This window comes from Myotis lucifugus, unplaced genomic scaffold (genome assembly GCF_000147115.1).
Source record: "Myotis lucifugus unplaced genomic scaffold, Myoluc2.0 scaffold_261, whole genome shotgun sequence".
NCBI classification, from domain to species: domain Eukaryota; kingdom Metazoa; phylum Chordata; class Mammalia; order Chiroptera; family Vespertilionidae; genus Myotis; species Myotis lucifugus.
The window spans coordinates 166,359-191,642 of record NW_005871309.1 but is presented as its reverse complement, the minus strand read 5'-3'; positions in this window follow the sequence as shown (position 1 = coordinate 191,642).

Here is a 25,284-nt window from a genome sequence, read left to right as displayed (position 1 = left end):
CTAGGTCCTGTATATCCAGCGACCAACAAAAGCAACAGAAACCATTATCTTTATGGAGCTTATATTATAAAAAGGAGAAACAATAAAAATAATAAGCAAAATATATAGTACGTAGTGATTGATAAGTGAAAAAGAGGAAAATGTAGCATGGGAAGGAAATTTTTGGATGTGTATGGCTGTGAAATTTTACATGGGAGCCCAGCCAGTGTTGCTCAGTGGTTGAGCATCAACCCATGAACCAAGAGGTCATTGGTTTGATTCCAGGTCAGGGCATAGGCCAAGGTTGTGGGCTTCATCCCCAGTAGGGGGTGTTCAGGAGGTAACCAATCAATGTATATCTCTCATCAATGTTTTTTTCTCTCTATCCCTCTCCCTCGCTCTCTAAAAATCTATAAAAGCATATTAAAAAAATTTGTATATGGGATTGTTATAGAAGACTCAGAGAGAACATGGCATTTGAACAGAGATTTAAGGAGTCTGATAGATTGATTCAGGACAATAATGACAAAAGTGGTGAGAAGTGTTTATATTTTGGTATGCTTCAAGGTAGATCAATGAGATTTGTTGCTAAGCAGATAAAGATATGGGAAGAGGAATGAAGGATACTCCAAACTTATTTGGTCCAAGCAACTGTAAGAATTGTCATCATTTATTTAATAAGAAAGAAGGTGGTTAAGAGCAATTATGGGAAGAAAAATTTGAATTTATGCATATAACATTCAAATGCCTATTAGATATCAAATGGAAATGCCAGCAAGTCAATTAAATGATTCTGAAAGTCAATGAGAGGCAGCCCAGACTGATGATACACAGATGGAGATCTTTAGTGTATCAACAGCAATTAAAACCATGAGCCTATATAAAAACATAAAGGAAATACACATAGGTAAAGGGAAGAAGAGGGACTACTAGGTGTATCGGTTAATAATGCAGATTTTATAATAAAAGAAAACACGATAATTTCAAGAGAAACATCAAAAGTGCTTTATTCAAAGTAATGTCCATCATTAGCTACACATTTTCCCCATCTTTCAGGTAATTTGTGGATACTGTCTCAATAGAACTTTTCTTGTTTTGAGGCAAACCATTCAGAGACGCAATTTTCCACTTCTTCATACATTTTGAAGTGCTGCTCAGAAAGTGCATGTGCCATCGATCAGAACAAGTGGTAATCTGAAGAAGCAAGGTCTGGTGAATATGGCAGGTGGGTTAATACTTCCCAGGCAAGATATTTTAATGTGTCTTTAACTGGTTTTGAAGTGTGTGATGGTGCGTTATCATGAAGCAAAATTACTTTGCCATGTCTTCTGGAACATTTTGGTTGTTTTATGATCAAAGCGTGGTTTAAATTGACCTGGACGTTCTTTGTCTTTCACATCAAAATCATCACTTTTAAAGTGTTTAAACCAGCATTTACAAGTATCTTGAGATGGAGCATGTTCACCATAAGCTTCCCAAAGTATACAATAACTTTTAGCAGCACTTTTCTTAAAAATAAAGTAATAAATTAAAACTTCCCACAAATGCTCTTTTATTTTTGGCACAAAACTCGACATTTTTAAGCATAAAAATATCTATGATGTTAACACCTTCAGAAAATTTGACATATGAAGTTTTCAAGCTTGTTTTCAATACAACAAAATAGCATACATATCAAATCACATATATATCAACATATGTGTAACTCCATCTATTGGAAAAAAATCCGCATTATTAACCAACACACCTAGTAAGTCTGAGACCTCAGATATCCCAGATATTTGGAGATTGGAGAGATATTGAAAGTCATTGAGAAATAGCAAAGTAAAATAAAACAGCCAAGAAAATGTAACATGGAAGAATAATAAAGGTAGTGTTTTATGAATGAGGGAATGATCAACTGGATTAAATGCTGCCAGTAGGTCAAATAAAATTTGAGAATTGGCCATTAGACTTAGTGACATGGTAACATTGATAAGCAGTTTCTTTGGATCAATGAAAGTAAAAGCTGACCTGAATGGGTCAAAGAGATAAAAGCAGAAGAGGAACTAGGGAATATGAGTATACATATTTTTTTACAATATTTTCTCCTCTCAGAGTTCTAAAAATAATTATAAATTCAAAATTATTATTGTAAAAAGGAAAATAAACTATACATATAAAGCAAAATTCCTCCTGAACCATCTACTTTTCTAATAGTTGTCCTCTCCTCAGGGGCTATGCATGTTTACTCTCAAAATTAATCTACTGATATTTTATAAATCTAATCAAATTAAATAATGAGTTAATTTTCAAAATTAATGGCTGAATTTCCAAAACAAATCTATACAAATTTGGATTTTATTTATTTAGTAAATATATTGCTACTGAATAAAAGTACCTTATTTCTTTTATTTCTATTTTAGGTATAACTTTTACTCTTTATTAATAATGTTACTTTTACTCATTGTAAGAATGAATACTTGTATTTTTGTTTCATGCCTCAAGTCTGTAAATGAGAATGAAGACAAAACCTATCCTTGTTGTAGTCTTAGTAATTTGTCATTAAATTATGATGTTGGCAATTAGCTTAAAATGGTTAATTTATCATTTTTATAATACAATTATGGTGATGATGATGATGACAGCTAACATTTTATGAGAAGTTGTAACAGTATGTCATATACAATATAAGTATTTTACATTCTCTAACTTCATCTTTTTAACAACCCAATGATATAATGCAGAAACTAACAGTTAAAATTGGCCAGGATCATTCAGCTAGTCAGTGGTAGAGATGGAACTCAAAATTAAGTCTGTATAAATACAAATAGTTCATGACTGACTTAAATAGCTACTATGCTCTTTATCTAATTACTTGAGGCCCGGTGCATGAAATTCTTGCACAGGGGCAGGGCGTGTGTCCCTCAGCCCAGTCTGCACGCTCTCCAATCTGGGACCCCTCGAGGGATGTCCAACTTCCCATTTAGGCCCGATCCCTCTCACAGTCCAGGACTGCTGGCTCCCACCTGCCTGCCTGCCTGCCTGCCTGGTTGCCCCTAACCCAGTGGTCAGCAAACCATGGCTCACGAGCCACATGCGGCTCTTTGGCCCCTTGAGTGTGGCTCTTCCACAAAATACCACGTGCGGGCAAGCACGTGCAGTGCAATTGAAACTTCGTGGCCCATGCGCAGAAGTCGGTTTTCGGAAAGGAGATAGACGAAACAAGTATACAAGACAAGTGTGCATGGGAGAGTTGGAAGAGGTTGACCTCAGCGAACGTACCTCAATCCGATTGAGGACGTTTTTAGCAAAGGCCAGCTTAGGAGTACCCTACTTAAGTTAATAGCAATGTACCTACCTATATAGTTTAAGTTTAAAACATTTGGCTCTCAAAAGAAATTTCAATCATTGTACTGTTGATATTTGGCTCTGTTGACTAATGAGTTTGCTGACCACTGCCCTAACCCATCTTGTGTGTTGGAGTGATGGTCAATTTGCATATCACCTCTTTATTATATAGGGTGTTTTTAAAGGTCTAAAATTTATTAGAGAGCCAATTCCCAAAGCAGCTAGTTTTAAGTACACTAAAATGGCAATTATTCAAAAAGGTAAACAGGTCATTTTTAAAAACAAGGACAAGATTAGTAGAACTTTCCTTTCCTTCCTCACTTTTTCTTTTCTGTGTTTCTCTGTTTCATCTCTGTCTCCCTTAAATTACACCTCCACAAAATAGAGTTGTGACCTCTGAGACAGATGAAGTCTATAACGTTAGAGCTGAGTTCATTGCCTTGCCTGTGGGCCATTGTACATTTGACCACTACCTATATTTTGATTACACTATGTGGTCTTACAAGTTCTGGCCTTGTTTTATTTTGTATAAAAGTTGTTCTTAGGTTCTCCTTTTGAAAATATTTAAGCCTTTATTTTTTCCTTTATCCTACTAATTTATCATTGTTTTTCCATTGGACTAATATTACATTTATTTATATATCATCACATTTCCTGGTTAGAAAACAAGACAAAGAGTAAAACCCAACAACCTTTCCCAGCTTTCTACTGGACATTAAAAAAAATTATTTGGACCCTGGCTTGTTTGGCTTGGTGGTTAGAGTGTTATTTGTTGCATGGTCAGCGAGTTTGACTCTGGTCAAGTACACATACTTGGTTTCAGGTTCCTCAGTCCCCTATTGGTGTGTGTGTGGGAGGCAGCCAATTGATGTGTCTTTCTTATGTCAATGTTTCTCTCTCTTCCTCTCCTCCCTCCCTTCCACTTTTTCTAGAAATCAATGGGAAAAAAAAATATCCTTGGGTGAGGATTAAAAAAATTTATTTGGGCTTTGTGTAATTCTCCTAATAACATTCCTTTTGATGCCTCTTGCTTACTTTTAAAATAGTTTGTTCTAAATATTTGAAAGTGGGAGGCAAAGTAGTATCACTCTTTATAGACAGCAGTAGGTCTAAGCAGGGCTTGCTTACAAACAGAGCAAACACAAGTATGTGTCTTGAGTTGTAGTACAAAAGACCAGAAAAGCCAGTTTATTTCCAAAACCAAAAATAAAAATAAACCAGGAAATCTAGCCAGTGATGGAGGAGGTAAGATGAAAGACCATAAATTTAGGAGTTGGACAGACTGAAGTACGAACACAGCCACATCAATATCAATTATGTGATATTTTTGAAAATTACTTAAATTCTGAGTCAAATTTCTTCATGTTTAAAATGAAGACAATTCAACTTTAGTTGTAATATTTAGATTATATATAAATATCAAGGGTTAGCAAATATCTGACATACAGTACATTGTAAACCATGATTACCTGGATATCTTTTATAATTAACAGGGGTGCGTAGTTGAAGTAAATTTGCAAGGCATTAAGAATATAATGGAATTGTGAGGATGTGTATTGAATATGAGAAAGGCTGAGGTTGCTACTGGCAGAAATGCCAGAGGCAATGGCCGAGGTCCAGCTGGCTCACAGCTCCATGGGATGCACACGGTCCCTGTGGTACCATGTTGGCTGTGCCTCGACTGCCTTGGCTGTTCCTCAAGCTTGATTCTCCAGCTTTCCTATTGATTCTATCTATAGTTCACCTGAAACCCTTCCAAAAAACTCCTTTCCCGCTTAATTTATTTCTGTTATTTGTAAGAGCAAACCATGACTAGCATAAAAATTGGAGTCGCTTCTAAGAGACCTTTAGGGACACAGGGTAATCTGGGCTTTGTCCTCTGGCAAATCTGGGCCTGAAAAGAGTGAACATCCAATTAGGATTAAAAAGTAGAGATTTGTGATTTCACAGCATACATTGGGGAACAAACTAATCTATTTCTCTGGTCACCTGGAAAAAAGTGCCCACTGAAAATAGTTTTTGGGGTTTGAGTGGCAATTGCTATAAACCAGTACAAAGGGCATGAGGAGAGTATATTGTTCATTTGTATCATACATAATTTGAAAGAAAATGGCAAGTTCTGATTTCTAAATTCTCAGCTTAATGTAAAGATTGAAACACAAGCCTCTCCTAGGTTCCTTTTACAGACACCTAAGGAGTGTCAGTAAAGGAGACGAGCATTTGCTCCAGGGGGTTGTCAGATTGTACAAGGAAATAACTCCCCAGCCTCATAAATCTGTGAAATGTAAGACAGTTGTGGAGGACTTGAATACTGATCATTGAAAAAGAGATATCTAAGAGATTAGAAAGACTCAGAGTATGCTCAAGCCCAAGTTATCTTCGTTATCCGGAAAGTTGTTCTACTGCTTTAAAGATTCTATGACAACCTTGGCTGATAGAGGTACCTGGAAGAGAGAAGCCATTTCCCCTAATGCCTCCCACTCTCCACTCTGCTTTCTTCTATCTGGTAAGTCCAGATTCCAGCACTCACCACAGTAATGTTCAAACAAACAGAAAACTAGAAGGGAAGTCTTATAACTGGAAAACAATTCCATTCCTCTAACTTGACAGAATTTCATTGGATGTGTGATTTAGGATGGATTCTTAGGGTGCTGAGTCAATGTAAGACTTTTAAAAAATAGTCTCAGAGACAGAAAAATTTATTGATATTTTTCCACTATTGTTAGTGAAATGAAACAAAAACTCCAGTAGTTTGGAAATAAAATTACAGAGTTACCAGGGCCAGTGGCAGCAAAACCAGCACAAACAATTAACATCACAGTTCTAAACCCGGAGCTTCTGTAATGCTCTATTCTACCCTGTTCTTTGGCATCCTTCCTGAACCAGTTCCCAGCCTTCCCATTGATTCTGTCACTACTAATAGACTTCCAATATATTTCTTTCCACCTTAAGTTAATCAGTGTTTGTATAGGACTAGCACAGTATATGTGTGTGTGTGTGTGTGTGTGTGTGTGTGTGTGTGTGTGTGTGTGTGTATATATATATATATCCTATCTAATGAAAGAGTAATATGCAAATTAGCCATCACTCCCTCACTCTGTTTCTCCCTCACTCCATCACAAAGATGGCGACGGCCACGGAGCTGGAGCGAGCAGGAGGCTAGAGTTGCCCCGGCAATGGAGCCAAGCTTCCCACCACTCAAGGCTACAAAGTTTCAATTATAGAAGTTAAATAAATCCCAGATACCTGCTTCCAGCCCGCGGGCATGGCCAGCCTGAAAACGGCCCTCAGCCCCTCACTTAGGCTGGCCAGGCACCCCAGGAGGACCCCCCACCCTAAAGGGGGTGTGGACATGATGCAGGGGGTCCCGCGGGGGTGAGGCCGAACGAAGTCCTAACAAAGCATGCCCGACTCCAGGGAAGGTTCACTGACGCAGATCCAAGTTTATTGTGTGAGTGCAGCAACATATATAACATTCTAGACCAATCAGAAGTTTACAACATCCATAGGGCAACCAATAGTAGGAAAGATCAGGGTACTATGTAGGGGCTCTAGGGGGTCAGCTCAGGCGGGCGATGCCACTTCCTGGTGTGCCGAGGAAGCTTGTGCAGGCAGAGCGTGCTCACGCCATTGCATCTGCCGCAGCACTGAGATAAATCTCCTGAGCTCTCCCTACATGGACAGCCTGAAAACAGCCATCAGCCCCTCACCCAAGCTGGCCACACTCCCATGGGGTGAGGGTCCCTACTGGGGGGCTTAACTAGCCTAAAAACGGCCCTCAGCCCCTCACCCAGGCTGGTCAGGCACACCAGCGGGGACCCCCACCCTAAAGGGGCTGTGGCCAGCCTGCAAACAGCCATCAGCCCCTCACCCAGTCTGGCCAAACCCCCATGGGGTGAGGGTCCCACTGGGGGGCTTGACCAGCCTGCAAACAGCCATCAGCCCCTCACCAAGGCTGGCCAAGCACTCCAGCGGGACCCCCACCCTGATCCGGGACACCCTTAAGGGCAAACCAGCTGGCCCCCACCCATGCACCAGGCCTCTATCCTATATAATAAAAGGGTAATATGAAAATTGATCCTAACAACAGAACCAGTGGAAATGACTGATCACTATGACACACACTGACCACCAGGGGGCAGATGCTCAATGCAGGAGATGGCCCCTGGTGGTCAGTGGACTCCCACAAGGGGAGCTTTGCTCAGCCACAAGCCAGGCTGATGGCTGCCAGCACAGTGGTGGTGGTGGGAGCCTCTCCCTCTTCCTCAGCAGCACTAAGGATATCTGACTACAGCTTAGGCCTACTCCCCACTGGCAAATGGACATCCCCCAATGGCTCCCAGGCTGCCAGAGGGATGTCTGACTGCCAGTTTAGGTCCGATCTCCCGGGGAGCAGACCTAAGCCAGCAGGTGGACAGCCCCTGAGGGGCCCCAGACTTCGAGAGGGCACAGGTCAGGCTGAGAGACCTCGCCCCAAGTGCACAAATGTTTGTGTACCAGGCCTCTAGTGTAATATATATATATATATATATATATATATATATATATATAATCTTAAAATATATCTTAAGCTCTGTTACTAATTCTTGGAAAACTGTAATCTAAATATATTGTGTTATTCTTAATAATAATGAATAAAATTTCTTAATGGCACTCAAGATGCATTTTCAATTTTCTAATATGTAATTCTCTAATAAATAGAATATAAAGTAAATCTTACAAAGACATTCAGCAAAGAAAAAATAACTTATTCTATTGCTACTATTAATCTCTCACCTCTTTTCAGTTATTATGGAATTAAATTCAGGATTTATTTGCAGTTATAATCTTATTATAATTTTTCATAATAATAGTCAAAATTTTTCAGTATTAGCACTCTATGATACAAATAGAAGGTGATGCTTAACAGTAGACAAAATACTTTAAGTTCCATATGTCACCCTAAAAAAGTCAGTTAATACTTTTTCAACTTTTAATTTCCTAGTTATCCATTAAAACTTTCTTCAAATAACTATGATTACTAGAATCATAATCTTAATTTGAAATCATCTATCATAAATGTCAATATGAGGAAATATGGCTTTCAACTTTGACACAAATTAAAATACTATTTGATTATAATACATTAAGAAGTTTGAAGTAATTCATTGATAATCATTAACTGGTGAGTAACATATATTAAAATGCAGTTAAGAAGTAAACTTTTTATTAATGTTATTAATAACCCTAACAATATTTTCAAAACAAAGATTTCAATATTATAAAGTTTAAAAAACATTTTAAATTATAAAAATCTACCTTATTTGTAATATTTTATTTCCTGTTCAAAACTTATCACCTTACCCTGTACTTGTTTTTCTTTACATTCATCACTATCTAAAATTATATTTCTTTAACTTGTTTAATTTCTGATTTTAATCCAGTAAGCAATTTCCATCATGCAAATATTTTTAGTCATTTTTATCACTATAAACCCATCACTTACAGAAACTCAGAACAAAATAAATATTATATAAACTCTTGTTGAATTTTTAGTGCATTTAGTGCTAAACTAATGTATACTCCAATTCAGAATTTACTAGATCCATGACTTTTGATAAATAATTTTATTTGTGGGCCCCCTTTTGTTCACAGGCAAACTACAGTATGCTATTGCAAATATAAAATTAGACATCAAAAAAAGACTGACCTAGAAGATATTCAACATGTTGTTTTCTTTATTTCAACTATTGCATTTATTATAAACTAACTAGAGGCCCGGTGTACGAAACTCATTCATGGAGTAGGGGAGGGGCTGGAGGAGGGGGTTCCTCAGCTCAGCCTGCATGGAGAAGGGGGTTCCTCAGCTCGGCCTGCACCCTCTCACAATCCAGGACCCCTCGGGGGATGTCTGATGTCTGGCTGCCAGTTCAGGCCTAAACCGGCAACTGGACATCCCTCTCACAATCCAGGACTGCTGGCTCCTAACGGCGCACCTGCCTGCCTGGCTCCTAACGGCGCACCTGCCTGCCTGCCTGATCACCCCAACCACTCTGCCTGCCTGCCTCATCGCCCCTAATTGCTCTCCTGCCTGCCTCATCACCCCTAACCGCTTCTGCCTTGGCCCCCGCTGCTGTGGCTTCGTCCAGAAGGATGTCGGAATGATGTCCAGAAGGTCGTTCAGTTGTCCAGTCTAATTAGCATATTACACTTTTATTATTATAGATGTATATATTAGTTTCATAACTATTAGCACTAATATTAAACATAGAGAATAGAATTAATAATTTAAAATGCTGTAGAATAATGGACTAAATTTTTATATTGTTATAGTCTATATATTTCAATTAATTTACCTGCACTTAAATAATTCATTAGATTAACTGACATATCATTTCCCCTCTAAAGTTCACCAATTGAAAATTATGGCAAAATAAATGCTTATGGTTAACACCCTCATGTACTTTGTAACCTTTGCATTTTTTTGTCTGGCAATTCAATTTGCATGCTTATCAAAATTCATTAGTTTTTTCTTTCTACATTTAATTTATGCAAATTGCCTTATTATATTATGTAATTAGGAAAATATAAAATAAACCAATAAAATTAAGTCATAGACATATAACTGTAAAAATAATGCTCCAGTTAAATAAAATGGCTTTAAAATTATAAATATAGTAGTATCTAACAAAATTAATTATGGTGCCATATTTGGTATAGGTAAGACAACCAAAAAGTTAGGGGGGAGGGGGGAATTGCAAAATTTTAAAAGGACTGTATTTAAATTTCTTCTCAAGTATTTTTAATTCTCTTATTCTATTATTAAGGAGCAAATGTATGAATTTTGAGCAAGGTGTTATGCATGCAATTTATGCAAAAATAGATTATAAAGTTTATTTTTTACCTTACTTAGAGAAAGGGGCTTGAGCTTGCAAAAACTAATGGTCATTTATATGTTTCTTTTTAATTAGACATTTATTTTATGCATATATTTTATGAGTCCCTTTATAACCATCTTTTTCAAAGTGCAACAAATATCCAGTTGATTATGTCTGATAAAAAGATTTCTCCAAAATTCTTCTCAGTGTGGTAGTTGGGCATATATAAGCCCTCTCAATCTCAGCTAAATGCTAGATAACACATTAATTCCTTCATGCAAATACTTTGTACGTCATTTTTATCACTATAAACCCATCACTTACAGAAACTCAGAACAAAATAAATATTATATAAACACTTGTGGAATATTATTGAATAGGTAAGCTCGACAGTTTTGATATAATGTAATGGAAAGAACAGCACAGGGAACATGGACTTTGAAATAATATATATATTTTAGAGGTCCAATGCACAAAATTCATGCATGGGGGTGTGTGTGTCCTTCATCCCAGCCTGCACCCTCTCTAATCTGGGACCCCTTGAGGGATGTCCGGCTTCCCATTAAATGGGCAGTCAGACATCCCTCTCACAATTCAGGACTGCTGGCTCCCAACCGCTCACCTGCCTACCTGCCTGATTGCCCCTAACTGCTTCTGCCTGCCAGCCTGATCACCCCTTAACCGCCCCCCTGCCAGCCTGATCGACACTTAACAGCTCCCCTGCTGGCCCGATTGCCCCTAACTGAACTCCCCTGATGGCCTGGTCACCCCCAACTGCCCTCCCCTGCAGGCCTGGTCCTCCACAACTTCCCTCCCCTGGAGGCCTGGTTGCCCCCAACTGCCCTTCCCTGCAGACCTAGTCCCCCCAACTGCCCTCCCCTGCAGGCCTGGTCCCCCCCAATTGCGCTCCCCTGCAGGCCTTGTCCCTTCCAACTGCCCTCCCCTACAAGCCTGGGTCCCCACCTAACTGCCCTCCCCTACAGGCCTGGTCACCCCCAACTGCCCTCCCCTGCTGGCCCAGAAATAATGGCAGAAAACTTCCCTAACCTGGTGAAGAAAAAAGTCACATAAGTTCAGGAAGCACAGAGAGTTCCAAGTAAGGTGAACCCAAACAGGCCTTTACCAAGACACATCATAATTAAAATACCAAAAATCAAAGACAAAGAGAGTATCTTAAAAGTAGTAAGACAAAAGCATTCAGCCACTGCACCATCCGACCAGAAGTCCTAGTGTTTCCTTTTAATGTAAAATATGAAGTTTTAAGCCCCAAATGGAATACCACATATACTCAGAAAGGTTGTTTTCCTTCCTTGTCACTTAGGTAATGAATATATATGTATGAATATATATATATATGTATATATCCTAATATATAAAAATCCAGGACCCATAAAAATCGACTGAAGGCTCCACCGAACACTGGAAGTCAGTCCTGTAGTCAGTGCTGGGTTGCCATGGCAACCCAGCACTGACTCGCCACAGGTGTGAGCACAGCAACCCAGCACTGACTGCCAAGGGGGCTAAAGATCAGGCCCAGAGAAAGGCAGGTTCTGATCTGCAGCCTCTGTGGCAGCTGTTGGTCAGCCCTTGCCTCTGTCTTTCTCTCTGGGCTTCACCAGCAGCCACATCTCTGTTTCTCTCTGGGCCTCCCCAAGGGCTGCTGATGAGCCCCACCCTCTGATCAGGCCCAGAGATAGGCCTGGAGATGCTGGCTGGCATAGAAACCACCAATCAGAACTAAATCTGGGTCAACTGTGAGGAGCCAATGGCTGCCTAGGAGGCAGAGCTTTTGACGCTGATTGGCATTGAAACCGACCAATCAGAACCAAATTGGATGGCGGGGGAAGGGCAGTTGGGGATGAGATCAAACCTGCAGGGGAGGGCAGTTAGGGGTGATCAGGCAGGCAGAGGCAGTTAGGGGTGATCAAACCAGCAGGGGAGAGCAGTTGGGGGCAAGATCAAGCCAGCAGGGGGTGAGATCAGGTCGGCTGGGGAGGGCAATGAGGGGCCATTAGGGGCGAGATCAGGTCAGCAGGAGAGGGCAGTTGAGAGCAAGATCAGGCCAGCAGGGGAGGGCTGTTGGGGGCAAGATCAGGCCAGCAGGGGAGGGCAGTTAGGGGTGATCAGGCAGGCAGAGGCAGTTAGGGGCAATCAGACCAGTAGGGGAGAGCAGTTGGGAGCAAGATCAGGCCAGCAGGGGAGGGAAGTTGGGGGCAAGAGCAGGCCAGCAGGAGAGGGCAGTTAGGAGCAATCAGGCAGGCAGGCAGGTGAGCAGTTAGGAACCAGCAGTCCCAGATTGCAAGAGGGATGTCCGACTGCTTGTTTAGGCCCACAGGGATTGGGCCTAAACCGGCAGTCAGATATCCCCCATGGGGTCCCCAATTGGAGAGGGTGCAGGCTGGGCTGAGGGAACCCCCCCCTCTGTGCACGAATTTCATGCACCAGGCCACTAGTATATATATATATATTTTTTTTTACATGAGCTATATTAAATGTCAAATAACAATATTCCATATTTGTTTATAGAAAATATTTTTAAACTATCACTCTTAACAAACCTCACAATAGGTCCTTACATGTTTTGAAGTAAAATAGAAACTTACTTTCACTTTATGTATAGAAGCTTGACAATTTGTTAGTCCCAAATTCCAGCAAACATTTTCTCTTCCTTTCTAAGATTGAGGTGTTCTTTTATCAACACTGCAGGAAAAAGAAAATCTGTGCTTTTTCTCTGCTTTTTTTTTTATAATGATAAGCAGGAGGTAGTCACAGTTTAAGTACTTGTAGGTTTTTGCTTGGTTTGGGAAGAGGTTACTTGGAAGAGAAAACTGAGTTATTATCTATGGAATAAGAAAATACCACCCAGCAAAAATCTAAGAGTTGTTCAATTAAGCCAAGTAATTAGATTTTGGAATGTATCCAGTGGACTTCCACTAAACAATCTAACTCATGAAACTCAATGATACTTTCAAGAAGGAAGTGTAAAAATAATTTAAAAAAATAGAACAGAAAATGTTCAGTGAATTCACCTATGGCAAATGTGCTCCAGGAGCATAGAGATAAATGCATGTCTCCCAAATTTTCACTTCATGATAATTTCTAATCAACTTTACAATGGAATTATACTTATAAAAGCAATACAATTGAATAGTTATATGCTTTCATAATAAAAGCATGCCTCTCTGAAATGGAATGGCCTTAACCTACTTACGATATTTTATACCACTGTATTGTGCAACACAGATACTCTCAAAAGTATGTTGTCTTTTCAATTCGTATTTTTGCCATTACAAAAATAAAATCAGTTATTTTTTCTTGATATTAGATCAGTTGATGAGAAAATATTGGAAACTTTATAAATCAGAAACAGTGCTTTTTTTGTAGAGTTTAAAGAAGCATCTTTGATAAACTTTCCAAATAGTTTAATTTAAATGTCATAACATCTGAGAAGTAAAATAGTAAACATTTCTTATATTTAATTCATGAATGAAATAAACTAAGTTATTTTTAAAAACATTCTTTCAAACTTAATTTAGCATTGGAAATGCCTCACAGTATGTTTTTCCTCATGATTTCATCTGTACTTTCTCTATCTTCTCAGATTTACTTTTTATCTTTTTTTTTAGAAGGGAATATAATAGAGTCAAAATGTATTGTATGTATTTAATTGCCCTCCCTCTTCCAAATATCTAATATTGTGCACTTCTATACTATCAAAGAAGATCAATATTGGCAATCTTGAGAACTGTTCAACAAAATAAAACCATGTTTATTGTAGTAGCCCAATAGTCACTCTCATGATAGAATATAAGTGTCACCTGTGTATGTCAGAGCATATGTGAGACCATTTAAATTAAAATTCCTCCTAATCAAGAGAGATGGTTCTTAAAACATCCCATACTTATGGACAATGCACTGTCAGAGGTTCTAGACAATATCTGGATATTCTTCCCCCAGACACATAATGGTTCCTGAAGGTGCCCTGTCATTTTCTTGTGTATCTCTCAAAAATAGGAAAGATGTGTCAGAGCCTTTAATGCACATCGTGCCAGTATACAATGGTAGCAGAGAAATGAAGAGTGAAAAGAAGAGATGATATTTATCATTTTTTCAGTGCTGTGGAACATGCTTTTATACTCTAAAGTGACAAAAGGGGGAAAAATAAATTCATGTAGAATGAGAAAGAGAAGCAAGTATAAAAGCATCAAACATAACTATTGTAAATATTGCTTAGCAAAATGTTTTATTTTTCTTCATAAAAATACAATGAAATTTGCCTGAGAACCTGCCACAAAGCTCTTAAACAAAGACAATTTTTGACCATGTAGGTATCTAAGATTGACATCCTAGGGTTTTATATGAGCTAAAAGAAATAGAGAAAAGTGGTCATGGCCCCCTAGGAGGTCACCCTACCTATCCTTTCTATGTGACCTCCAATTGGAGACAAAGAGTTATATGATTTTGAAACTTCTCTCTGGAGAGCTCTCAGTTGGACTCACTTTACCCAGAGAGAGGGTTTTAGCATCTCTTCACTGGAGCTGAATCCTGTGGGTGGTCCCTGCATGTTCATTGACATACCATTACTGGGAGCAAAGATATCATCATTGAGAAACAAGATGCCTTCTCCCACACTAATACTGCAAATCTCCAGCCTTTGCCATTCATGACCTGCAAGAGCTGGAGGCTAAGAAGTTCCAACACAAGTTCTGAGTCAGCACTGTACACATCTACCAGGAAGACAAATTCTCCTTTTGTTCAGCAAAAATGAATTGGTGCCTGTGAATGTAGCCCAATGGTTGAGTATTGACCCATGAACCAAGAGTTCACTGGTTGGATTCCTGGTCAGACACATGCCTGGGTTATAAACTCAATCCCTGGTAGGGGGCATGCAGATGTGGCTGATAAATCTCTCTCTCTCTCCCTCCCTCTCTCTCTAAAATCAAGAAAAACATATTTTATTATTTTTTTTAAATATATTTTATTGATATTTTTACAGAGAGGAAGGGAGAGGGAGAGGGATAGCGAGTTAGAAACATCGATTCAGCTGCCTCTTGCACGCCCCCTACTGGGGATGTGCCCGCAACCCAGGTACATGCCCTTGACTGGAATCGAACCCGGGACCCTTGAGTCCGCAGGCCGACGCTCTATCCGCTGAGCCAAACCAGCTAGGGCAAGAAAAACATATTTTAAAAAAAATGAATTGGTGGATTGGAGGAATTCATGAGCTCAATTTGTCCTGACATTGTTAGCATCTGTTTGTTTGTTTTTTTCTGTAAAGCACACACTATTTGGTGTCAAAAGGCCTGCATTTAAAACAAAAACTCATAGACACAGACAACAATGGAGTGATACCAGAGGAAAAGGGGGTGGTGAGGTAGTGAAGAGTAGAGGAGACTGAGTGTATGGTGACAGAAGGAGACTTGACTTTGGGTGGTGGGACGACAATGCAATATATAGGTCAAGTATAATAACATTGTCCACTTGAAACCTATATGACTTACAAAATTAATGATAAAACACATGCCTTTTTATCATCCACAACTATTTCTACCACATACCAGTCCAGGGATTGGGACTTACACCTTTCATATACACTAAATGAACTCTAAAACTGAGACTGTCCTTCTGCATTTTTTAAATTTGTCCTGGTGATGTCTTGTAGTGCTTCCATTATTTTCCTCTTCATATCAATCCATCAATTGGCAGACATTTATTAAAATATATTTGTTCAAAAACCATGTGAAGGCCACAAAGAAGTGTTAAGTAACGATGACCAGGAGACATATAAGGAAGCCACAAGTCATTCTTCTCTTCCTCACTAGCGAAGCCCAACTTTATTCAGGGTAAAGATAGATCCAACTAAAAATCTATTATTTCCTAGCTTCACCCTAGCAGTTAAAAGTGCTTATATAACATAATTTTGTCCCAGTAATATAATTGGGAGGAATTATTTGATTATTTATAAGAAACAACTCTAAAGAGAAGTACTGCAGGCAGCACATACCTTCTACCTTTGGCCATTCTGGTTCCATTTGCCCCAATTATGGTTATGATGCTGGAAGTGGAGCAGTCTCTTATAACCTTGATGTAATCTATATAAGCTAACAAAGGCTCATTGAAAAGGTAGGTATTGGATAGCATTGTGGTTCACATTTCTAATTTCATTATGTGAGCGGAACAAAACCTCATAGCAGAAATCAATTGTTAATTGACACAGGAGACCACCGTCCATGTCTATATAAGAAATAATAAGTAAAATAATCTATGGTTATTGTAAGACATCCTTAAAATCAGCCAGTTGTATTGGGGATGTCAAAAGGTACATAAATAATTACAGTTTTATAAATGAGATGGATTCTGTAATAGTTATGCAGCCATTATGTTACAGGCCACTTATTTGACCTGAGTGAATATTTCTCAAAGGAGATATGACTTGAAGATTAAGAAACTGTTTTCCAAGCGGTCTTAGGTATGAAAGGGATCCCTGGGAAGGGAAAGCAGACAGAGAGATAAGTCTGTGAAAAGGCACAGGGTCTGATAGAAAGGATAGAGAGAGGAGTCCTGGGTGCATATCACAAAATGATGGCAATATGGTCTGAGTCAGAGGAAAGAACCAGATGCATAGGGCATGGCAAGGATTTGGGACTTTATCCTATGGCCAAGATTAGCAAACTGGCAGCTAGCAGTAGAATCTCTGTTTAGTTTGGCAAATACAAAGTTTTATACATTTTACATTGGAATGTGTTTAGGGATGGTATGCTCTATATCCTTGCCACAGGCCCCACCACCTCCTCTTAATGTCACCACATATTCACATTAGATACCTGGTTCCTGAAAAGACTTATGTTTGTGACCTCTAGAGAAAAAAATCCCTCAGAAAGATGGGAAAGCTTGAATGTGATTGAGCAGATTGTACTGAGGGGTACAGGGGTGCAGGGTTAAGTGGAAATCACATACTTCTAATGAGAAAAGGGTTTATTTGATAGACACAGAAAAATAATCATAAGTGCCTGGAGAAGGAAATGAGAGAAGTCAAAGATATTGTTCCACTTATGTAAGCATTCATTGGTTGCTTCTTGTATGTGCCCTGAACGAAGATCATACCAGCAACCTTGGTATATTGGGAGGATGCTCTAATCAACTGAGCTATCCTGCCAAAGGCTCAGCTCTCTAATTTTTAAAAATCTTTAATATATTGATCTGCTGGTCAAAATGCTAAATACTTGATTAGTAACTCAGTCAACGGTATTTACCAAGTGCAGACATAAATTCCTAAACTTTTGGGAGACCTAATATTACATTTTTGCCTAGTGGGTTTTATTGCTTCTAAAAACGAAGCAGTAGAGACCACTCTGTATTTACCTGTTACTATCAAAAGAAATAAGGTGGATAGGAAAGAAGAAAATAAAACACGATGAAATAACACATAGAAAATGGTCAATTTACAAGGTAATAATAATAAACTATCAAGTTATACCAAAATGTATTATTTAACCCAAATAGTTTTAGCATCTTCAATAATAAATACAATATATAACATGCACAAATAAAAAGACACACATAATACATCCTGTGAGCATTTTACCAGTGTGTTAATGACCTGCTTGAGTTAACAACTGAGCTTTGCGTCTAGTCTTAAAAATCCAGCTAATTATTACTTGCTTAAGTCTATACCAGCACATTTTAACTAGACTAAATATACTCTAAGGAGAGATTAATATTATACTATTTTATTTTCATTCTCAGCTAAAATCACAGCTGTTATTCATAATTCAATTGTACCTGTAAGTGAAAATCATGTATTTGTGACATTGTTTAAGTTTCTTGACTCATAAAATTAGAAATATTAGAGTCTGAAGTAGATTGAAATACCTTCTTATATATACTCAATCGTGTAACATCATTTTTTTCCCATTTTCTCCATATTAGTGATATCTTAAATCTTTGAGATAAGACCTAGTACTTATTACAAAAAAAAAAAACAAACAAACAAACATGACTGGGATTTTAAAGCCACTGCCAACTATAATGAAGGCATACAGCATGAAGAGCAAACTTCACTCATTGAAGTAACAATGTCAATTTGTTCATTATTTGGATTAACTTCCCCTCCTACCTCTGGGCCCATAGCCAAAAAGCAATTTGCATTTTATTAATTACTCACCATTTCTTGGGGTGGAAGGGAGTGATATTTGAAGTTTCAAATGGTCGATGCTGTCTTTGCATTCCTTATTCTTCCAAACTAAAAATAGATAACATTTGTATAAGCAGCATCTTGTTGGATAGCTGAGAGATTACTATGATTTAAGTTTTAGAATTGCTTGAAGTTGTAATAAGATTGGGGTCAATATCATTCAATACCTTGTCAGGACTTTGAATGGTACAATTCACATTAGTGATAATAATAATTATAATAGCCACATCTATTAATTTACTTAAGCACATAAAATGTTTCAAGTACTGTATTAAGTAATTTTCATATCTCATTTAATCTTCAAAAAACACACACGTACAATGGTAAGAACTATCATTTTTTGTTTTACAGATAATACTAGCCAGTACTTACTAAATTCAAATCCCAATGAGACTGTTACCATTTTCTAGAACAGACAACACAGATGTAGTGTGAGAAAATGATTTTCCTAAATACCCATATGTAGCAAAGTTAGATCCAGGACTCATTTGTAATTTAAGAACTCGTGTTCTTAACCACAATGTCATGGTTATCAAATGGATTAATCACATTAAATAGTAAATCTAGATCCTTTAACACATAAGCTCCAGAATCTTATCACATTAACAAAATAAAAGTTACATTGCTTACTCATGTTATGGTCCAACATGCATTACAGTTGAAATGTTGTCTGTCACTAGTGGAATCTGAGAAATCAAATCGAGCTCTGTGTTCAAGAGAAAAATAAAGTAGGGGCATCAATATGGCATTTTCTCTGTCATACCTTAATTTCTATCTTATAATTATGACCATAGTGATATTACAGAGATGAGTCTATTTTTCAGTCTACACGTGGTTGAGACCAGAGAAGGGGAAGCTATTAAGGAGATAAATTTCCATGAGAAATGACAGGAGCAGAAGCTAATAGAGTGGCTGTAGGAATTAAGAGAAGATCAAGGTAAAGGCTCCAAAAGACATTTAGGGGATAGAATCAAAAGGAGTTACTGAATATTGGGTGTGAACAATTAAAGAGAATAAGGGTCAAATATAGTTCTGAGGTTTTAAGCTTGGGGCACTACACCGGTGGAGTTAAGGAATATAATGTAGCAGTGACTTTTCCACATGAATAGAATGGTTTCAAGTAGGAGTTCTTCATCACCTAGGCAGACATATTGATTGTGCTGCATGTAGGTTTGCTTGTTTGCAATGTTATGAAAACCTCCTAACAGCAAAACCAAGACAAATTAAATAAGTGGTAAATTAATCTGACTTATTTCATTCAATTATTCATTCAACTAATTTATATGAATTGTGGACTGTTAGAAATTAGAGGAAACAAAAGACACAATCTCTGGGTTCAGGGCGTTTAAGTTGAGTGGAAGACAATCCTGATTCAACCTAATCAGCACTCAATAAGATCAAATGGGATGGTCTAGCAATTCATAGAAAGTGCATGAAAACCAGAGGAAAAGCAAAGAGAGCAAAAATATCTTTCTAATAGTTTGAAGGAAGGCTACGAATTAGTTAAGCTAAAAAGAAAGGCATGCTTCTGCTGAAGGAAAAACATGTACGTAGACTCAGAAAAAACAGAGAATGCCATGATTAAGGACAGCAGGAAGGAAGCTGAAAAAGAGATGGCAAGAGATAGAACTTGGTAGGTAATAATTGTTAGGACACGAAAGATTCTTACATGCCAAAGTCTTTTGAAGACGTCACCTTAAAAGTTTAAGAAGTCACTGGAGCATTCTTAGCAGAAAAATGGCATGGTCACATTTATACATCATAAATGGAACCTGTCATGGAGATTCTAGTAAAGTCCAGAAGAGAGGAGATAGAGATATGAAATAAAGAATTATAGTGAGGATGGGCAGGAAGGAGGATGTAAGAAATGTTAGAGCAAAATGGATAGCTGTATCCCCAGTGATATTAAAGACTAAATGAAAAAGAAGAAACAGGATAAATCTCAACTTTCTAACTTAGGTATAAGTAAGTAGGTATCTGATGGGACTATTCAACAAGACAGGGAAGGCAGGTCAAGGAAGGGAAGAAGAAATAAACTTATGCATATAATTATCTCTGAAGCATTTTGATAGATATGTCTAATAGGAAGTTGTATGTAAATTTCTATGTATAAATAATATAATATGACCCAAAGCTTCATGTGTTATCTATTTCTATCCTTTATAACTCAGTGCTTTAATGAGGTCAAGTTAAGGGTCTCAATTTCTTCTTGACTTAACTGACAAACTTCTTCCAATGCCAAGTGAGAATAGTAAGAGTGAAGAAAAGATTAAATGCAAATACATTGCCATAAGCCATTGTTGGTCAGTAGTATTATCTTCTTTTTTAGAACCTAATTATAAATTGAATAAAGTAAAAACTTGCCTTTTTTATATCTTATGCCTGTTTGGAAAGGGGAGTAATTTGAAAAGAAAAATCTAAGCCACAAGTAAAATGATACAACCCCCCCCCCCAGAAGGTACCAGTTTACTATATGCCGATGCCCACATATTTGCAATTATAAACTATTATAAATTGAATCCAAACTTTATGCTCTCTCCCAAAATGTCAAGTCCTAAAGAATGTTACATAATACACATTGTAAAACCACAACGGAGTAATACAAAATTATGATCTTCATGAGATAAGATGAGTGTGTGTTCAACCGAAGAGCTGCATAATTGCAAAGCAGAGTCTGAAGCAGCTGGATTACATAATGGGAGTTCTTTAAAAAGGACATCTTTTTAGAAAACATAGCTTTCCAAAACTTTTGAAAAAGGTAATACAGTCAACATAATTTTACAGATGTATTTAAAAATCTAAATTAAGTAAGGTTGACCCAGGAAAGTTAGAAATTTAGATCTCTGAAATAAAATTTAGAAGAGAGTCTGTCCATAGCCTTCCAGACAGATGAAGCAGCTTAAATATTTCTGAGTACTGATATCACTATTTCAAAGTCTCAGTCACCGCTGGCCAGAGTGGGTGTGTATGCCAGAATCCCCAACCTCCTGCCAACCTCAGGGGTAAGCTCACACAGGAGTCCTCCTTGCAAGAACCCTGGAAACCTCATCCCGCCACCATAAAGTTCTATAAATATCATTAGGGGAAGTTTTTCTTTGGCAAAAGAACCAGTAATTCTCAGTAACATGCTTTAGAGCATTGCTTTCTTTATCCTTTGGTGTATATAGACATAGTACTGGTAATTTCGATCTGTTTCCTTGCTCCTTTATGAAAATAGTTTAAGAAGACTTTTTTTTCTTTAGAAATTATGACTATTCCAGTTCATAATTTGAGATCATATAATCTCTAAGGGAGCTCTTACATTAGCACTTTAATCAGAAAACGTTTCTACTGAACAAAGTTTTGTTATTAATATGCAAATGAATGCTGTAAGGCAGATGACACTTTTCCCCAAACCACATTCAATTAACATAACCAATAACTGTAGGTGCTCCTAGTGTAATCAGAATTAGTGTTTTACATGACAGATTTTTTAACACTTCCTGGTTGTGAAAATAAAGACTATGAAGCTATCATTTAATATTATGATGCAAGTGCAAAACATATAGGTTGAAAAAATGGGGGAAAACATCCAAAGATGACATAAATATAACAATGATATAAATACACCTTATTCAGATTTCAGAATTGATTGCAGAACTAGAGAATCCCATGATCACCTTAAAGAAGGCATTTGGCATTAAAATTAACAATTGTACCCATCTGTTACATTAGGACTATGTAATGAAGTGCTCTGTTACCTACAAGTAAAAATCTAACAACAAAAATAAAGAAATCACAACAGATCATATAATACATTGCTCAAATTCTTTAAGTACCACCTAATGCAAATTTTTTATAGTTGAAATATTTTAAGAAATTAAAGTAAACAATTGAGAATTAACTTAAAAACATTGTCTGCAGCCTTTTAATATTAAGTGGAAAAGGAGTTATTTTGCCCCTAAGCATATTACTGATCAGTGTTTCTGCCTGAAAAATTATCTACCTACCATCAGGCAGGTCAGAATCAATATGGAACAAAACCCTAAAGTCTCTGGTTTTACTTTCTATGTGTCAGGAAATAATTTTATGAAATTTATTTATTCAACAACCACTTATTTGGTACCTGTTATATAGTCACTGCTGTAGCTATAATGTAAAAAACACACAATAGCTTTATTACTTAAACACAGCTCTTTTATATATTGGATATCATTTTAAAGAATAAAATTTATATTTTGTAATACACATTGCTATTGTCATGGATGTAAAAATACAGCTTTGTAGGGATTTTTACTAATTGTTTTGAATTACTCCATGTTATATCACGTGACTTTTTTTTTTTGAGCATTCAAGCATATCCGTTTCTAACTGAATTGTAAAGATCTGTGTGTGTCAGCATATTTGCCAGTGTACTTAGTATTCTCTGAGTAGTGTTGACTTTGATAATGGTCTCCTGGGAGAAAGGCTGGTGTCACATTTCCCTGTTCTAACACTTAGTTTCAATGTGAATTTAAATCATACAAAAACATAAAAATTACTTGACTGAACATTTCTGGTGCTCATAGTCTGCACTTATGTAATTAGCATTAAATGGATCAGAGTAGCTTCTCTCTCGTCAAAACCAAAAATTTCACATTCATTTGGGTTTCAACATATTTCTTACTGCAAACATTAATTTGGGGGCAGCCTGTTCAAAGCATAATGTAAAGTACAGACATTTAAAACAGAAAGTTGATCCCTTAATGAAATGTAGCATTCTCTACACTCAATACACTCAGAACCTAAAATGTATAATTTTAACTGTATAACATTCAGTCTAAGACTTTGCATTTGCTTGTTGTGTTTTATTAGAGTATTATTTTTGCCACTCACATCACTGACATCTAATATGCTGCCATCCAACAACAGGTAAGCAACATAACTTTTAACAGCTCCTGTTGGCATGCTACTATTTGTTGTAATTGCTTTTAGAGGAGTACCACATTCTCTTAAAACACTACTCTTTATGTACACATATTATTTTGAGCTCTAGTAAAAGTTTGAGGTTATTTACTTTTACATTAGAAGGAATTAGAGTGGAAAGAAGGATAAAAAACTAGGGATATGAGACACACCGTCCTATAACCACAGATTTGGTTGTTTTGGCTTTTGTGGGGGTGAGGGTGAAGATGATGATGGCATTGGTGATTTTCTCAATAAAATTAAGTAAAATGTAAAAGCAAGGAACCCTTGCTAGAATACCTTTTATCTAAAACTTACCATTCTATATTCCGTCTTAAACCTAATCACATATGTCTTTATCTTACCACTAGAGGCCCAGTGCACAGGTGGGTTCTGGCCGGCTGGCCCGACCCAATCGGGGCCGATGGGGGCCAGGCAGCTGGGGGAAATCAGGGTAGGGGGGCTGATCGGGGCCAGGCCAGCTGGGAGGAGGAGCCGAAGGAGGATGACCAGCTGGCCCCACCCCCATTGGGCCAGTTGGCCAGACACAGTGCACATCACAGCAACTGGTCATTCTGGTTCTTCCAGTTGTTCCAGTCCTAATGCTTGCTTGGCTTTTATATATATATATATATATATATATATATATATATATATATATATATATATGATGTCATCACTCAGTACATTGATAGAGTGGAAACCTTTTAGTTTTTATTTTAATGAACCTCAAAGTGGCATTTGACTCCTGTTTACTTGTTTTCTTTTTGAAACACACTCCTCACTTGGCTCCTTGACACCACCGTTCCCTGGCTTTCCTTTTATCTTCCTATCTCCTTCTTCTGAACCTCTGCAGACTGACCTTCCTCCACCTGGGCCTTTCATGAAGGCCTCACTCATGAATGTTTCTCAGTGTTCTCCTTCAGGAATTTCATCTACTCAACATTTTTATCTTCAGGAAATATCTCCCTCTAAGATTCTAATCTTAAAATCAAACTCTCTGATTATTTTCTCCTTTTTTGGAAATGTCATAAGCATTTTCAGTTTTATATTTCCAAAGCAGAACTTTTTATCATGATTCAGGCCTTTAAATTTGTCCCTTTTCTGCTGCTTCCTTTCCAATGAATGGCATCATCATATGTTCAAAGCTGTCATTTCAGAAACCTTACTGTTCACTAAATTTCTCTCACTCTATCCCTGTAATCAAGATATCATTAACTTTTGTTGATTGTCTCAGTTAAATATTTTCCAAATTCATACACTTTTCTTTTTCACTATCTCACCATCCAAGTCCAAAGAACAATGGTTTCTCATGAAGAATACTACAGAGGCCCAGATAGATGATAGATAAATCTCATTTCTCCATATTGAATGGAAATCTTTTTTTTTCAAAATATTTTAAAAGGCATTTTTATTATGTTTATTTTCTCTCTCTAACTCCATTCTCCCCATCCTCTCTTTCTCTTACACACACACACACAAACACATACACACACACACACTTCACTTTTTCCATATTGTGGTACATTAAGTTAAATATGCATAATTTTTTACTGCTTCTCTTTTCCCAGTAGAAGAGTATATTTCCCTACCCCTTGATTTTATATCCAGCCATATGACTTGCTTTGGCCAATAGTTGAAGTTGGAAGTGTAAGCGATCCAGTTCCAAGCCCAGGTCCTGGTGATTTTCGCCTGTCTTCTAGTGCCTCCACCATCACTAAAAAGAACTTATCTGGCCTAATTTATGTTCAAAATGAGAATAGGAGACATGAAGAGCAGATTTAGCTTAGCTCCCCCCCCTAAAAAAAAAACCCACATAGTTTTATCAGGTAAATAATCTTAACATTATTTGATGCTGAGATTGGTGTATTTGCTAATAATGTAGAATTATTGAAGCCATTGCTAAGTGATATTTATGGTTTTTTATTTTTCTAAATATGAAGTAAAATATCTTGAATATGGTCAAAAAGGATCTTGTGTAGTTAGTCTCCGTATGTCATG